General features: G+C 38.7%; 1 non-coding gene across 1 annotated transcript; it reads left to right on the top strand.

Moving 5' to 3' along the window:
• The first annotated feature begins 287 nt into the window (after nt 1-287).
• LOC120597498 (U2 spliceosomal RNA) lies at nt 288-479 on the top strand. The gene has a single exon (XR_005651385.1). It is a non-coding gene; the product is annotated as a U2 spliceosomal RNA (small nuclear RNA).
• Nucleotides 480-16911: the final 16432 nt, after the last annotated feature.

Below are 16911 nucleotides of genomic sequence, written 5' to 3'. Positions count from 1 at the left end.
TCTCTGACTTCTAAAAGAGTACAGAAAATACAGGAGCTGGAAGGAAGGAGCTGATCAATTAAATTTAGTAAGTGTGACTACGCAAAGGAGGTATTTGGATCAGGCCTCAGGAAGAAGACATCAAAATTAATCATTTTCAGTGAGAAAGATGTTTCCTCAGGAGTATTATATCAGGTCAGAGCAATATCAGGGAAAAATTCAGAGTACCAGAGAGATATAGGGACTCTGGAGGTGTCAGCCTCCACCTCAGGTGTGAAAGGGGGACTGTGTGGCTTAAGTGGACCTTTATCCTTCCTCTACCTATTGGCTAAAATCAAATGTGGTATCTGTTCTTACCAGTTAAAGTGTCTGACATGTTCTTCAGCTGTGTATTGGCTATTAAATTAATGGTTAGAATTAGGAGATGGTTCGGGAGCTCACTCTATCCACTCTCTGCCTCAGCTTGGAACTGCATTACTTCCAGGAACACTGCAAACCTTTTGAGTTAATTACAGAATGTTTTCTATTGTTTCTCTTGTCTCCTATAAAGTGCTCTAATTCACTCTTAATGAGGCCCCAGACTGCATTTCCACCATTTGCTTTGCAAGGACAGAATTTCCTGTCAGTGGAATACACAAAGTAGCTGAGCTTAAGCCATCTTGCCGGCACCACACCCAGGAGGACCCCTTGAGTACGAGGAGTCCTGGGCCGAGAAAGAGAAGAGCTCAGCCTGAGCCAGACATCATATCAAGTAACTGTGAACCAGGTTATGTGACCTGGAAACTTGTGACCTAGGACATGCGACCTGGGGACATAAACAGCTATGAAGGGGGAAGAAAATCTATTGGCATTAGAGAGGCAGCAGCATCCTTGGTGTTAGCAGCCATGGCTTCCTGGTCCGGAGGAGTCGAGTAAGGAGATCCTGCTTCTCAGTCTATCCTCTTAACCTAGTTTTGTCCTTTCTAGCAAAGGGGGAGAAGATTGGGGTGGGAGAGCAGACAAACTCCCAGTCCCACGCCAACTAGATTGACATCGAAGTTTAGCGTTGTCTTGTTTTTGAGATTAAAGTTTAAAAATGAACAGGACTGAGCATTAGAAGTAGAATTGGGGAGTTGAACTGGATAGAGACATCATTAAGATATTAAGGATGCCCATTGCCCAGGGATTCCACCCTCGGAGGCTGCGAGCAGTGAAGCAGTTTCATGCCTACGCCCCAGTAAATTGCTATACCTCAGTAACAACACAACAGAAAAACAAAACCAAAACAGTTCTGTTCTGGTTTTTAGTCATACACCCTCCACTTCAAATTAGACAAAGCCACTTTCTGGCAACTGCCTTTCTTAAACTTTCTTCCCTTTTGCTGTCTCTTTCTTATCCTGCAGAAAATCTGTGTCCCCCTTGCTGCCCTCTGTGCAATTAACTAGAGCCACACTTATATACCATCAAGGACACTGAAAATAAATACCTATATTTTCTTTTAATATTTTGCCTTCTGTGACCTACTTTTAGTTCAATTTCAAAAATAAAGGGGTGAATTGTGTTCTAAATAAACATGTCAATAAACTCTATTCTGTTTTGGCTGCACAGCTTTTATACCGTAAACCGGAATTGTTTTCTATAGACAGCAAAACTTAAAAAGATCTTCTGTGTAAATACATTGATATTTAAGTTCCGAAATTCCACTTGCTTCATGAAACATCCACTTCTTTGAGCACTGTTTCCCACTGATAATCCTGGTATTAAAGAGCTCTAGTTAGTGTCGCCTCTGATGTGCCTGAGTCACATGTAGAATCACTTCCGACCCACCCACGTCTGAAAACACTTTTTACAGTGATTATAAAATTAAGAGCTTCCTTGCAAAGAGAGCATTTTGATCAGTTGATATTATTCTAATTTTTCGTTTTTGATGAAGAATCTATGAATAGCTTCAAAAATCGGAGTCAATAGGTAGGCTAACACCTAAAAAACCAAAAATCAAATTACATTCTGAGGATTTCACCAACCTTAGGTAATTATTGTCCCAATTTAAATACTTCAGCTTAGACAGTTAGATATATGTATGTACTTTAAAAGTTAGTTTTAATATTCACCTCAGGAGTTGTTAATGAACTTTGATATGCTCTAATGGGGAGCACACACTCCGAGGGTGCTATATGAGCACCGAAGGACCCTAATCAGGACCTTGGACCTGGAGTCTGTGCCTACTACAGCTCCTTCAACTATTTGTTTCTTCAGCTTCATAAGGGGATTTATTTTTAGCATAAGAGATGTGAGAAATAACTTTTCACTGGTGAAACGTGTGGATTTTGACAAATGTGTACCACACAAGCACTTTGCCTTTAAATGAACTAAGAATAAGTTTTGGGTGAGCCTAGAACAGTGTTCTAGACCTGAGTGTCTAGTCCTGTGCCTACCACTTAATGTAGGATTCTGTCACCTGATTTGATGAGAAGTGTGGCTAGAAATTGTGGCGTTCTGCTCAATGAACATTTCGCAAAAGATTCCAGTTGGGAGCCTCGAGCTCATGGAGCTGACAAGGACAATTTGCCTGACACATACTTATTTGCCAATCAGCATTTGCACATGAGAAGGCCCAGGTTCTGAGGACACAAACTGGCAGAGGCCCTACCAAGCTGGCAATCACGAACCATTGAACTGGCTTAGGCCAATTAACAACATTTCGTCCACAAATAGTAATGATGAGATGTATTGAAGGAAAAAAGCGAAGGCTAAATAGAAAAATAATTACATACAATGACAAAGACTCAAGGAAGGTTTATAGAGAAATATGGTTTTGTCTATAGCTTATCAAAACACTATATAGGGTTTACTATGTGTCAGGCACTGTTCTAAGCACTCTCTCTTTCTCTGTGTATATATATGAATATACATGTTCATTTAACACGTGTCACAACTCTATGAAGAGATAATATTATCATATTATTAACCCCATTTTGCTGATGAGGAAACTGAGGCACAAAGTGTGACTTGTCCTAGATCGAGTAAGTGGGGAATCTGACTCAGAATCCAAGCTCTTACTGTTATGGACACCACCAGAGTTTCCTTTCTGGAAAATAGCAGTCAGTATGTGACCAGGAGCCACAGGAGTTTATAGAGTTAAAGAAAATTGAACTTGCTATTAGAGCCCAGGGGAAAACTAAGGAATTCTGAGGTTTTCCTTGGCTTGAGAAAAGGCCCTTACCAACAAGAGATTTTTCTGTCAGGCATCATTTGGGCAGCAGGGCTTCTGTGATGAATTAAAAATAAAGACCTGTCACTTGGTTGATGATGTGTATAACAGTTTTCCTAGACGCAACAAAGCTGCCAAGTATTAGAAGGCTTTAAAGAGAAAGGCAGGCAGCAGCCAAGCTGCTTCTTTCTTTCCCATTTTTGACTTCGTTTCTCTTATATCTCTCTATATTATTCTATACTAGAACAACTGCTCACATATGTGAGGTGTCTGATCTAAGCCACAGCAAAATTGTCCTTCATAAAGCTGTATTGTTCTGTTCCTTTCAATCCCTCAGCTGGGGCAAGAGTTGCAATAATCTGATTATTAGCGCAGATATTCGGTGACCTCTTTATCTGCCACTATAATTCTGACCTTGCACCTTTTTGTTGAAAGTTCCTCTCTGGGCATGGTTCTTGGAGGGGACAGAAACCACCTACCCACAGCCAGCTTTCTATGGATGTCCTTTACCCATTTCCTCACTTTCACTCCTGCAACATTATTTTACCCACATATTGTATAAGTGGGTGTTTGGAGGTCCAGCCAGTGCCTTTCCCCATTTCCCTGTCACCGAGGCAACATGGCATGCATCTGGAGCAGTCCTCTTTTCTCAAGCTAGGGTTGTGTGTACTGAGGATCCTGGTAAAACATTCACTCAACCATATCACACAGAACTGCTGGAGACCAACCATGAGTGCTGCGGACTAACAAAATGGCTGCCGGATCACCAAACTTTACCAGAGTCTAGGATTTTTAGGGTTCTTATAACTTACTTACTTGGCAAGTTGCCAATTCTTTTTTAAAATCTCTAATGCATACATCTATTGGATTGTTTTTATCTAAAACATAATAAGTAATTAATGTACTTATCAAACTTGAATTGAGTACTAGGAATTGAACCCAATGTTGGAAATTCAAGAATAATAAAATATGAACCCTGCTGATTTGTTGGAGCTGTTTTGGTTGCAGGGGGTAGAAATGCAACTTAAATCAGCTTAAACAGAAAAAGAAATTTATTGATTCATGTAACTGAAAAGTCTGATGTAAATGTCAGTCATGGCTGGATTAAGGGGGCTCAAATTATTTCATTGAGACTCCCTTTACTTTTTTCATCTCTGCTCATCTTTGTCTCTCTGTATGCTGGCCTCATTTTCTCTTACTAAAGATAGCTTCCTTCAATATGACCTGAACAAATGGCTGTAAGAAGCTCCAGCTTAGATCATTCTAGAGCTCAAAACAGCAGAGGAATAGAAACCCTCTATCCCTCAGAATCCATGCATCTAAAATCAAGGAAGATTCTAACTGGCCCTAGTTGATCACATGCCCTTCAACTGACCACTTACCATGGGAATGGAGTATTCAGATTGGCCAGGCCAGGATTATCCCTTCCTCATCAGATGAAGAAGGTGTTGTACCCTAGTTGTACAACATAAAATGTGTTTCCCCCGCAACACACGAAGAAAGGAGAGGTCGATAGACATAACAGATATTCACTGTGGTTGCCAGCCTCAAAATGATCCTCACTTCTGGTATTTACATCTTTGCATAATCTTTTCCTGTATTATATCATGGTTGGCCTGTGTGACCAATAGAATCCTGCATAAGTGATGGTGTGGGACCTTCAAGGCTAGGTCATAAAAGACATTGCAGTTTTCACCTTGCTCTCTTTTGAATTACCTGCTCTGAAAGAAGCCAGCCACTATATTGTGAGGATGCTCAAGCAGCCCTATGAGGAGTCCGCCTGAAGAGGAACTAAGGCCTTCTACCAACAGCTAGTACCAACTTGCTAGTCAGTTGAGTATGCCATCTTTAAAGTAAATTTTTCCAGCCCCAGGCAAGCCTTCAGATGACTGCAGCCCTGACCTATACCTTGGCTGCAATTTCATGAGAGACTTGAGCCTGAACTTACTCAGCTAAGCTGCTTCTGAATTCTTGAACTAAAGAAACTGTGAGATTATGGGATAATAAATGTTTATTGTTGTTTTAAGCCAATAAGTTTTGGGGTAATTTTGTTACTCAGGAATAGATAATGAACAACACATCCACTACAGTTTCTTTCAAGTAGCTCATTGCCCAGCCCAAATACAAAAATTTTTAAATGACTAACTCTAATTTGTGAGATGGAAAGGAAGATGGAAAAGTTAGAAGAGAAGCCTCTGTGATGTTTAACATAGGAGGCCACATTTGAGCTGGGCTTTAAGGACGAACATTAGGTTCAGAATTGAAATCCAGGCCAAGGAAACAGCACAAAGGCACTGAGACTTAAAAGCAAGCCATATGTTCAGGGAAATGCAGATAGATTGGTATGGTTATAGATAAGGCAGTGGTCCATCAGCATCACCAGGAAGGCTTAAACACATATGAATACAGATACTCAGATTCCCACCTAGAGAATCTGATAGTTTCCAAGGTTGTATTGGTTTTTGGTTGCTTGGTTAGCTAGCTGGTCACGGTAGAGGGATGTGTCTGCAGCTGTGTTTCTCAGTAGTGCCTCTGGGCCACATGCTACAGAAAGCAAGAAATGTAGGCTCTTAAGCCGAAACCAATCCTAATGAAATAGGATCTTTGTGAGGGGGTAGAGTGGGGTCCAGGCATCTGAATTTTAATAAGCACTTTAGGAAATTTTTATGCACATTAGTTCACTAGTTTGCAAGTTTGAGAGATGAATGAATTGTGGAAAAGCCAGGAAAGAATGTTTTGTGGAAATAAGGAGAGTTTCAAGAGGAAGGTGTGAATTCAAAATTGGATATACATTCACACCATAATGATGTAAAGCTATGCTTAAGTAAAAAAACGCTAGCAGGAAATATACCAAAATGGCCTTGGTTGTATTATGATAGTGACATTGTAGATGATGTTTTTAAATTTTTTGTATTGTAGGTATATTACTTTTATAATTTAAACAGTGCTTTCAGAAAACTTAAGGAGCTGTGTCCATGCTGTGGAGAAGTCAATTTGGATGAGGGTTGAAAAGAGGTCACTGGCTTTGGCAAGTGGGAAGCCATGGGAGACCTTTGATCAGGGGGTGGAGTCCGAATTACAATGGTTGGACTCAGTGGCTAGGAAGGAAGTGGAGGGAGCCAGTATAGACCACGAGTTCAAGGAGCTGGCAGCAAAGGCAAAATTTATAATACAATTGTTCTTTTTTTCTCACTGATTATACAAGTAATATTTGTTTGTTATGTAAAAATCGAATAATATAAAACAAAATAGTAGTCTCCCATAACCCCACCTTCTAACATCAATCATGCTAACAGTCTGATATATTTGTTGAATGAACATTTTTCCTTCACAAAAGTAGAGAGAATAGGTCAAAATCATCCACATTATTTTCAGTTGAGGAAATCAAGTCTCAGAGAGTGACTTTCCTGAGGCAGTAAAACAGTCCATAATTAAGTGTTTGGTTTCCATAGAACTTAGTGGTTTTTCACAGCACGCTGACTTGCATTTCCTGGTTGCTCTGCCCCTGTCTAGCCCTTCCCTTGTGCCCTATTGCATCTTGAACAAATTTCAGCTGCATGGCTCTAATATTTCATTGCACCTATGGATTTACATACTTAAATCACGCATTATGCCTGTAGTCTGATGGTAAGACCTGGGTCCACTCGCCATGGTTTGCCAGCTTGTAGCACAGCATTTGACACAGAATCATTGCTTAGCACCCGTTTCTGGAATGATGTGTGATAGGTAATGTTTTATAAAATAACTGACGCAGTTTTCATTTCTAGTATTTCCCACTTCTTAGTCATATCTTCTCTCATTCCAGCAGCAGGTAGGGAGTTTTATGCATAGGTCACCTCATGGTAAGAATAACACAGTAGCTTCAGAGTCAAATTCTTGGCTTTTGGCTTTCGAAAGCTCAGGTTGGATATGAACAACAGATTTAGAAGACTGGCTACAAAGCTGTTTTATCCATCCCCTGACTAAATATGGTCTAAATGGGAGAAGAAAGGATAGCTGAGGAAAAGAAAACACATGAGACACTAGTTCATGTTCCCCAGAAAGAGGCCTAGGCATTACCTCCCACCCTACTGAACCCCATTCTGGAGCAGAGCTTGTGGAGTTGATAAAACACCAGCATTCTCCCTGCCTCAATGTGGCATAGCAGAGTAGGGGAGAAATAGCCATATGGAAATTCTAGACCATCACACTGTCCAACAGAAATATAATTTGAGCCATGAATGTAATTTTCAATGTTCTAGTAAGTAGCCACATTAAAGAAAGTAAAATAAAATGGGTGAAATAAATTTTATTACTATATTTTATTTAATATAAACATTATTAATGAGATATTTTCATTCTTTGTAGTAAGTCTTTGAAACCTACTATGTACACACCAGTTTGAATTAGTCATATTTCAATTAAGTGTTCAGTAGCCACCTATGGCTGGAGGCCATATTAGACAGTATAGGCTAGACAACCAAACCTAAAACAGACCACGGAATGCCAACCCCACTGATGAAAACTGGAGCCATAGAATGTTGCTTGTGTGCTCAAGAATATCAAAGACAAGGCGCAAACGCCAGGTGACCTAAGGAGATCTGGTTTCAGGCTGAGAAGAAACTGATCTAGCACTGATCTACATGGGCCGAGTGGACACAGGGCAATATGGATGTCTCAATTGATGCCATGGAGGCCTGGCAATCCAGGGACTCGATACTTACCCTTCTACACATGTCCACACTCTGTAAACACCCAGGAACTTGGATGCCAGTCTGGGGAAAAATGAAACTGAACCCCCAGCCTGATCATGATGAAGTTTCCACCACTTAGTAGATAAGGGCTGGACTCAAAGTGTGTACAGAAAAAGAAAGTTACACTTGTATTACGGATTTAGATTCAAACTTGCTATGAAAAGAATGAATGAACATCACTAGATCCGAGACTATTGTAAGCCTTGTCTGCTGTTTTCTCATAGGCTGCCAGGAGATATCAGGAAAAAAGGGGGAAGGTATGGAATCTTACACCTAAAATATATTCGAGAGACATAACAACCAAGTGCAATATACTGAAGCATTGTATTGATTAGATCCTGATTTCAACAAATAAACCATAAAAGACATTTTGAGGAAATTGAAGAAATTTGTATTTTGATTTGTATTAGGTGGATTGCTAATTTGGATGGTATTGTGGCTCTGTGGAGAAGTATCCTTATCTCTTAGAGATGACATAAAAAAATTAGGGGTAAAATGTCATGTTACTTATAGACCAATGTTCAGAGCAGCCTTATTCATAGCAATCAAAAAGTGGAAACAACTCAAATATCCATCAACTGATGAAGGGATAAATAAAATATGGTATATCTAAACAATGGGACAGTATTTAGCCATAAAATATTGACTCATGCCACAACGTGAATGAACTTTGAAAATATTATGCTAAATGAAAGACGCCAGTCACAAAAGGCCACATATTGTATGATTCCACTTATATGCAACATCTAGAATAGATGTATAACAGACAGAAAATAGATTAGTAGTTGCCTAGGGCTAGAGACGTGGGGGAAATTGGTACTAACAGTTAAAGGGTTCATGGTTTCTTTGGGGGGCGATGAAAATGTTTTAAAATTGATTGTAGTGATGGTTGTACATATCTGTAATATATTAAAAAATTGAACTGTACACTTTACATAGATAAATTGTATGGTGTGTGAATTATACCTCAATAAACCTGCTTTAAAAAAGAGTAAAAAAGTCATGTTCTGTAATTTTGTTTAAAACTATTCAGAAAAAAAGGAGCAAATATGGCAAAGTTAATATTGTTAATTCTAGGTGATGGATATATGGGGGTTCATTAGGCTATCCTCTCTACCTCTTTGTATATTTGAAAAAAATTTTAATTAAAAAAAGCAGGGTGGTGGTTCTAGTTCAACGTCTATGCCCTTATACATATATTTGAGAAGGCATTTTCTTGCCTTTACTAATTGTAAAATAAAATGGAAGAAGACAGCACTCTCTTCTCTTTTGGGGGTGTCTATAATATAGGGGACTGCCTGAGGGGTAGTAGACATTATTTCATTTTCTCTGTTATTGATAAACTCTCTGGGGAGCAAACGGGTAATAACCGGAGAATTGGGCTATGGGAGGCCACTCATGAAAATGACCCTTCACTCTTCCAGGCCACCACAAAGCTAAAGGGAGCCCTGAACGCGGCAGGGCAGAATCATGGAGAAAAAAATGCAAAGAAGGGAGACGGAGGGAGAGAGGAAGGGTATTATAGTTGTGTCTAAATAAGAAAGTTTTATTTATAAAAATAAAATCCCAGGAAACAGATTATGAAATAATTATTTGCTCTATAGAAACATTTCTAATGATTTATAAAAACATAAAATTAAACAATTATTTTCAATAAGTAATACATGCAAATACATGTAATTAAAAAACTAATTGCTGTAAAGCAGTCACTATGTTCATTGCTCTGTTTCCATATCATTAACTCATTTAATCCTCATTATAATCCCCATTTTACAGCTGAGACTACTGAAAGTTGAAAACCCTCACAACCACTACAGGACAGACCGAAGCTTCCAGGGTCACGCTCTTAACCGATACACTTGACCACCCCCTGCAACAAGACACACAAGGGCTGTTCTCTCCTCAGAAGCCATCACTGTTATTAGCTTCCTGGGGATCCTTTTAGAAGATAGATAATTCAAAGAAACTTTCCTTTTTTAGGCTCATTCAAGCCCATTTTTCAATCAGCAGTTTGGAGAATAGATTGAGATGCTCCTTCTCATCCACATGGCTAGTTCTGACCCATAAACTGTGAAATCCCCGAGGTGCCTGCAGAGAGGCACAGCCTGTTACATTGCCACCTGTAAGCCCACAGACCCACAAACAAGGGGCCTCTGATTTACTAGGCTTCTCCCCGCTGGTCCACAGAGCAGTTAATCTTCTGCTCTGGGGCAGAGTTTGACAGCTCCCAAAGGTCCTGTGAAACACTCTTTTCAAAGTGAAATTGTCAATCAAATAAACTTGAAACAGACTTGGTCTGGATCCAGGTACAGACACCCACCCCCCCATACCCCCAGGCAGCAGTTGGCTACGCTTCACTTCCTGGGTTTTTTGAGTCCTCTGGTGCAGACTACGTTTTCCCTTCAATAAAACAGTGATTTAAAACCTCATTCTTCCTGTTTTTAAAACTGTGCCAGGGCATAATCATTCTGTCTTCACTGAAGAGTACACAGAATCAACTAGGGCTCTGCAGCCCCTCCCCGCCCCCTGCCCCCGTGGTGGGTTATCAGGTAGACATTTTATCAGAATCATCCATCTGTTTTCTGAAAAATCTTTTATTCCATTAGAACTATTTTTTCATTCTTTGTTTCTTCACTTGAAATTTTATTTCAATTCTTTCCAAGCACTCAGTTTCCTCTTAGACATTCAAACTATTTCTTTTACATGTACCTTCAAAGGAAGGGCTAGATGTGAGATTAAACATAGGAAAATTGGCTGAGAGTTTGAATAAGGAGCAACTGGACCCTTGAACTTCTACCCCACTCCCTGAAGTCCGGTGATTACGTGCCCCCAAACCCAGCAGGAAATGGAAGGTTTGATTCATGGAGAAATTATGCTGAAGAGACCCTGCACTCAGGAACCATGACAGGCACAACCAAAGGCAGGATTGAGTGAAAGGCTACATATCACATGGTGACACACCAGGCTTTCTCCCCTCTTCAGCTCCCAGAATGCTGGCAGGAAGGCTTACTATACCCCTCACTCAGCAGACTGGATAATTCTTCTTTGGAGAAGGTGCAAAAAAAAAAAGACCTATTGACATGTAGGGTTGGCCAGTAAAACTTTCACATTCCACTTGATTACATCACAGTGAAACCCACCGGTCAACAAGCCCGATTCATGGACTCAGAGCTTCTAATCAGCCTTTTAGCACCTCACTTTTAAAATGGATGGACAGACTTTTGACAAGTAAAAATCAAAAGTCAAAAGGAAAGCCTCTGACAAGTAAAAATAGGAAGGAAACAAACAGAAAAGAAGGAACTGAGACGAATCAAAGACAATGCATGGAGCAGAAGAAAATGTCAGTGAAAAATAGTGAAATGAAAAATAGTGATGATGTTGCATCCAGGAAATAGAAAACGGCTGCTAAGTCAATGAAATATCCAAAGAAAGAGCTTTAGAAATTAAAAATATGTTGATTTAAGTAAAAAACTCAATGGAAGGGTTTAAAGATAAAGTTGAAGAATTCCTCAAAAGTGAAATGAAGAAGTTAGAAAAGGAGAGGAAAAAAAAATTAAGGCAGTTGAAGAGGTTTAATATCTGATTAGTAGGTATTTCAGGGAGTAGACGAAAGAGGCAGAAATTGTCCAATATCGTGTATTAGTCTGGGTTTTCAAGAGAAATAGAACCAATAGGAGATGCATATATTGCAAATGAACAAAGGAAACCTAAATCAAAAATGGTGTCATGAAGGGAGGGCTCCCATACACATCACTCACCGAAGCATGCAGACTCCAGCAGGAAGATTTCCTTCTGACCCAGCACCGAGTTGCCTACCACTTGCTGCCTATAAAAAACCCGCCACAGCCCTTTCCAATTTCCTCCTAAAACCTAATAAAAGCTGACCTTCCCTTTGTCTCCTTTAGACTTGCCTATGGTTCGCCATAGTTTGCTGGTCTCGAATTGTAATTCCTCTGCTATTCCCGAATGAACTCATTTTGGCTAGCTAAAGTCCTTGTTATCTCATTTTTAAAGCCAATATGTAAATAATACAAATGGAGCCACTTTAAAATGGAGTTGGAGCTGACATCCCAGAGGAGCTGCCTTGTATGTTTTATTCCTCAAACTTTTAGAACATTAAAACTGGACAAAATAATCTTTAGACTGGGCCTAAAACAGCATTGTATTTCAAGCAACTGTTTGTTATGACTACCAGACTGAAAATTAAAGACATTCTTTAGAATTAGTATCACTGTGTTAGCTTATCTGCACCTATAGAAGTTCCTTCCTTAGCTTAGTAACACACTTAGAAATTCCTTTCTTCTATTCATGTAATTATTCCCTTTCTTTTTTTCATAAGTACCCGTTGCCTTCACCTCCTAATCGGAACACTAGTTGTGTTTCTGCTTGAATCAGTACTTCCAGAGCAGTTATTCTTTTGGATCTCAAATAAACACTTGTTGCCTCTCACTTTGGCTTTTATTTTAAGATACATCTACTTGTGTGTGTATGCGTGTGTGTGTACATAAAATCTCACTAAATTTATACATTTAAATTTATAAACATATAAATTTATTACAAGGAATTGACTCACACGATTATGGAGGACAACAAGCCCCAAGATCTGCAATTAGCAACCTGGGGGCTCAGCAGAGTCAATGGTATAGTTCTAGTCCAAATCTAAATCTGAGAGCGGGAGACTGATGTCCCAGATGGAAAACAGGCAGAGAGTGAATTTTCTCTTACTCAGCCTTTTTGCTCTATTTAGGCCCTCTATGGATTAATTGAGGCCCACCCACACTGGGGAGGGCAATTTACTTTCCTCAGTCTATTGATTCTATACTGGATGTTAATCTTATCTAGAAACACCCCCACAGGCACAGCCAGAACGATGTTTGACCAAATACCGGGGCGCCTTGTAGCCCAGTCAAGCTGACACATAAAATTAACCATCACAGATACGATATAGAAACATATCCCAGAATAAAGAATGTGAAGGGTCCCCAGGAGAATAAGAAATAAAAATGACCCATACCAAGGCACATCCCTCTAAAATTCTCATTAGGGATAAAAAGAATCTAAAATGTCTAACAGACAGAACAAGGGAGGTTACAAGGAAACAGAAGGGCATTGGACTCTAAACAACACTAGTAGCTAAAAGCTAATGGAGCAATGCCTTCAAAAATCTGAGAGAATCTTTCCAACCTGATCCTCTGCTCAGCCAAACTATTAATATGAGGATAGCAAAAAGATGTTGATGTTTTCAAACACACAAAATCGCAATAACTTTACTTCCTTTGAATCTTTATTTCAGGAAGCTTCTGGAGCATGTCCGCCACCAAAAAAACAAAACAAAACAAAACAAAACAAAAACAAGGTGGGGGGTGGGGGGAATAAACCAAAAAAGAGGAAACAAGAGAAAGAGGCAAGTTGAATTACTAGAGTGATGATGAAGAAATGTCTTAGGATGACAAAGAGTAGCAGATCTAGAGATCGACCAGTCTAGATAGAAACAGAATGAAAAGATCCAGGAGAGATGTCTCCATTTAGAAAAAAAATGAACTACTAGCATACTTGAGGGACTTGACCACATTGTTGGGAAGAGAGTTGGAAAAGTATGAGTTTATACATATAATATCCACTCGCACATACACAAAATAAAACAAAATGAATAAATAAGCACTATTTAACTCCAGGAAAACCAAAGAGTGTATAAAAAAGAAATTTAAGCAGGGTATTGCTTACTTGTGAGCAACATTTGCATTTATTATTATATTATAAAAACTGAATATTCATTTAACGCAGAACTGTGATTAAAATACACAAGCAGGGAAAAGTATGGGGGTGGTGGTAAAAGGATCCTAAGTCCTTCTTTTCTATAGTAGGAAGAAGTGAGTAGATGATGTTTAATATTGCTTACTCAATATATGGCAGCATAAAATTATTACTGAAAATAAGGAGTTAAATATAAGGGGAGAAACAGCTAACTGGATTAGAGATTGCCCCTGCCTTTGGAAAATCTAATTCTGGAGCCAAGAATTGTTGTTTAGTTATCATTGTCACTGCTATTTGTTTGTTGTTATAAATTTTATGGTATTAGTTGACCATTCAAACCACGTCTGGGTAAATTTTTTGATTGCCCGAAATATTTTTATGACCAAAAGAAATTGTGTGTAAGGTAATATAAAACATTCATCTTAAAGGGTTTCTTAATCTCTCTGGAATAAGGTCGAGTCTAGACTAATAAGATATCTTGTTGTTAATTACCTACGAATTATTAATCACTATTTTTCCTTAATTGAAATACTTAAACAATTCTAATGGCTAAATACATCATGGCATATAATACATTATTCAGAAAGCATTTCTATCAGAGTAAAACATTTTCTGTTATAGGGGAGGGAAAAAATCTTTTCCTTCTACCCTTCTACCCTTCTGGGTTCTTGGTCAGAGCTCTACAACAAAAGACAGATTAGGAAGAGAAGAACATACAAATGTATTTAATGTTTTATGTGATACAAGAGCCTTAATGAGCAAGTGAATATGCCAAGAAGTGGTTAAACCTGAGTGTTTTTATACTAGGTTTGATGAAGAGTGGAAAAACATGGAAAAATGTAATTGGACAAAAGTGTATGAGTTAAAGGCTGTAAACAGGGGGAAACTTATCGAGACCTGCTTGCATAGATTCCTCTCAGTGTCCCTCTGTCTTTGGAGATAAGAATGCTCCTTTTCCTTGCGTATAGGGAGAGAATTTCTCATATGAGGGTCTTATGACCTGCTTCAGGGGAAAAGGGAAGGCCAGAGAGTCCTTTCTGCACCTGCTGTTTTTCAAATTCTTTTGGCTTAAAATGTTCAGTATGCCACGGTGCCGTCATTTGAAGTAGCACGTTCTGAATCCTGTCACTACCATAAATTAAATGTATTAACTCTTTTTGAAATATCGTTGCTAAGAATTTTTATATAGAATCAGATAATTCTGCAATTTTCTGTCATACTTCCTTAATAATTATCAAAGGAAACAACTCTAGATTCATACTTTAAAGTTAATAAATTATTTAGATCTATCCTTTAGAGAAATTTAGATCTATCTCCTCATATAATTTCCTCCCCCTAATTAGTATAGAAGTATTAGTATCCGGTGTCTATATCTTGGCTTGAGTTTCTTTAAATTATTTTCATATAAGTAATGCTCTTAAATATTGCACAGAAAACAATCAGCAGGACTATATAACAAGCAGCTATTTATAAAAAAAGAATGGTGTGTGTGTAGGAGGGGCTGGTATGTGGGTGAATGGGGTCAGTGTCGGGAGTTGCTCATAATTCAAGTTCTACTTGCCAAGAAAGGTGTAGGAAGAGGGCTGAGAGGAGCTGCCCAGCACCACAAAGTTTTCTTGTGATTGTGACATGGTCAACCCCACTCCAAACCTTCCTGTTTCCTCTCTATTTATTTTATAGTGGATATTTCCTGCTTTTATCTGTGTCTTTTGCTTCTGATTTCTATCTGACTACAGAAAGACTTTTTTTTTTTCTTATCTGTGTTTCAGACTCACCAGCAATTTATGGAGTTTGCTCTTCTTAAGTTTTTCTTTTGATCATTGTTCACCTTCAGTTAATTTGCTCAAGTGAAGAGCAAAAGCTTGGGAGGCAACGATTAGCAATGAGAAGGGTCACATTTAGCTTTTTCAAATGAAGTGTTTCTGAATTTGATCATTCGCTTCTCACTCAAGGGGGATTTTCGGATGTGGTAATAAACCTCTTTGATATTTAACAATCTCATTGATTATCTCAGTTATTTATATGTTAAAGAACTACGTGGACTTTATATAGTCATCATTCTTATAAGCCCTGTTCATATGCTAAAAACAGAAATTGAAGGCAAAACACAACCGCTAACCTTGCTGATCTCTGGTTAGTCCTAGAGTTAACTCCCACCTTATCGTTAGTATTAAAGAGACATTTTAATTTTGACTTTCTTCTGTGCACACCAGTATTGGGATAACCGATGAGCCAGCTGTTTATTAGGAAGAGGTGATGGTGCAAATTAAGTCAGAGAATTTCACCCAGGCACGGGCCACTGGTTCACCTCTCTTGCATGTTATTTTCAGAAAAAAATGTTACAAATAGAGGCTATAATATTTTTCTTTCCACATTGTTTATTTCAAGAGACATGGAAACCATCACGAAGGAGATTCATAGGCTTAAAATATAAACCCTGCAAGTCTGCTTTGTTTGAGTTAATGAAGATGTGATTTTGGAGTCTCCTCTTCCCAGTCTCACCTCTGCCCTGAGAAAATGGCAGGGACCGGAATTTATGGAAATTCTGACCTAAGGGGCCAGGAAGTGCAGGAGACTGGAGAAGGTGGGTAGCAAGGAAACTGGCCCCTGAAAGGATGGGTGCATTTCCCAGGAGAGAAAATAATGTTATCTGCAGCTCTGGTTTCCACGGCATAGTTTTTAAACACTTAGAGATTTGTAACTCCTCTTAAAATAGCTTAAGGCACGTACGTGTAAGACAAAAAAAAAAATTCATTTTGGTGATTTCCCTTCCTTTCTAAGTCTTAAGGTTGATAACCTATCATTTTATATGGAAAAAAAATCTTGAAGCATTTAGAAAATCCCTAGTCTTAAAATTATAGACACAAACCGCACATGCATAGTCCAAAGTTTTAGGGAAAAATGGTCACTTTTCAGTTGAAATTTACTGTGGAAAATTTTACTTCAGAAGATCAATTTTTTACCAATTCTATTAAGCTAACAGGGACAAGGGTGAAGGCTGAAAGAAGCCTTAGTTATGAAAGCTCTAGATTAAAAAATATTTTTTAAATGGTCTCATTGAGAAATTTTTCAAATGAGAGTCACACTTGAATGAATGAATGCTGTATCAAATTATCTGGAGACAAAGAAGAGAAGCCATTCTACCAGAACAAATGCAGCCTGCTTTGTTTAGAGCACAAATCATTCTTGCAGCCTGTTTGGAAAATGTCACTTTTAAGTCAATGAGAGTTGTGTTCAAATAAGAGAGGGATGCAA

Source organism: Pteropus medius, unplaced genomic scaffold (genome assembly GCF_902729225.1).
Source record: "Pteropus medius unplaced genomic scaffold, Ma_sr-lr_union100, whole genome shotgun sequence".
Classification (NCBI taxonomy): Eukaryota; Metazoa; Chordata; class Mammalia; order Chiroptera; family Pteropodidae; genus Pteropus; species Pteropus medius.
Note: the sequence above shows the minus strand (reverse complement) of the source record. Positions and strands in the feature narration are given on the sequence as shown.